We start from the raw sequence: 1,657 nt of genomic DNA, 5'->3' as shown, positions 1-1,657 counted from the left end.
CCTGAAAAATTCCCCCCTGGTGCAAGAAATGGCATTTCGGCCATTTACGGGTACTAACAAATATAAAATTTGCTGTGAAAGGTTTAATTATTATCATACATGGTTCTTTCTTATAGTAGAAAAATGTTGTTCACTGGTGTGAAAAACTTTGGCACTTTTGTGTGCCTAAATCGCTACGTAATTTATATTACACAAGAAGTAATAAATTAACTTTTACATTAAGTCTTTAATTCGAGGTTCAGAGACAACAGTGTTATAATTCATTAAAAATAGTGAAATGACTTAGACCGCGAAATTCAAAACCAAAAACTTTAAATCATTTAAAAATGCAACAAAACTAGTATACAATCAGAACGTCACTTCGCAATTTTTCGGTTTCTTCGTTATCTGCAATGGAGTACTTCTCAGAGGAAAGTTACGTTCACCATCGGCTTTATTAATCACCCGTTCTATAGCTGTTCTGTGACAAAATGGTGACAAGTCTTAAAAACCTTGCTTGGCACTTACTATCCATTATCTACGCCATTTGTATCTCTATCCATACTGAAATATTATCCACAGAAGTTGTATTATAATTCTCATAAATCCACCACTATGTTTATAAGGAATTAATGAATAGCCATGCCTAAATCTACACGCAAAAAGAATTAAAAATTAGTAGTTCGTTATTTGATTTAATCTTTTAATCATAAATTAGTCTGATTTATTATTCATGGGCTCACGGCTTTTATTGAGACGTTGAAACTTCTCGAAGAAAACTTAAGTCAAGAATTAAAATGGTTCACATTCGCATTGGCATCAGGGCTACGGTTTTCTTCAAATGTCCACGCGATTAGAAGTAGGCAACCTAAACCACAGCAAAATGAACCCAAACTTAAAAAACCTAGCCAAAACGTAAACCTAACCAATCGAACCTAACTCTAACCTAATTTAACAAACCGTGATTACTATGGATAGTTGTGAACGTATCCCGGTCCAAGCTGTTAAAAAGGTTGGAACATTTTCATAAATAGAAGTTAAACATACAAAAAGTTTAGTTAAAATAATTACCTTTCTTAAGTGGTTTGATAACAGTGAAACACAGACGCAAGTACACCGACCGTTAAGCCTATTTTGAATTTGAAAATCATCGCGCCTCGTGAATCTGCGTTCGCGAGCTAAATAAAAGAGTGCAACAGCGCGTGCGCTGTTGTTTGGGGTATAAAAATACACCCTTTTCCTACATAAAACACCCTTCATGCATTAAACATCTACTAAGGGTATGATAATACACCATCAAATATTGAAAGGGTTTTCATTAACACCTCAGGAGGTGCTAAAACGCACCTAAAGGAGTTTTTTGACCAAAAATACCTTTTTAGGTGCAAATTTACACCCTAAAAATACCCTCTTTTTTACAGTGCGTTTGATTACATTCAAACGGTCATGAATATCAAATTCACGTGAAGAGTTTGAAGGTCCATTCAAACTAGACTAAAATCTTACGTTTAAGCAGCGTGGGAAATAAGGCGGTGGCCGGTGGCACTGAGCAAATGACCCGTTTAAAAATTAAATCGGAGGTGGGTCAGTGGTCCACGAGACCACTAAGAAAACTCAAGGTTAACCAGAGTCCAGACATGCACTTAAATATTTTAAGTATCCAGTTCTTCAGTTTAGC

At 35.5% G+C, this 1,657-nt stretch overlaps 1 long non-coding RNA gene across 1 annotated transcript; it reads right to left on the bottom strand.

Moving 5' to 3' along the window:
• Window positions 1-210: 210 nt before the first annotated feature.
• LOC149702898 (uncharacterized) lies at window positions 211-1,378 on the bottom strand. The gene is made up of 3 exons (XR_016381671.1): window positions 723-1,378; window positions 545-631; window positions 211-460 (listed from the first exon to the last, which is right to left on the bottom strand). It is a non-coding gene; the product is annotated as an uncharacterized LOC149702898 (long non-coding RNA).
• Between the last annotated feature and the right edge of the window lie 279 nt (window positions 1,379-1,657).

Source organism: Phalangium opilio, unplaced genomic scaffold (genome assembly GCF_054372755.1).
Source record: "Phalangium opilio isolate 3A_F unplaced genomic scaffold, DU_Popi_V2 ptg000017l_1, whole genome shotgun sequence".
NCBI classification, from domain to species: Eukaryota; Metazoa; Arthropoda; class Arachnida; order Opiliones; family Phalangiidae; genus Phalangium; species Phalangium opilio.
This window is presented reverse-complemented; position numbering and strand designations above follow the sequence as displayed.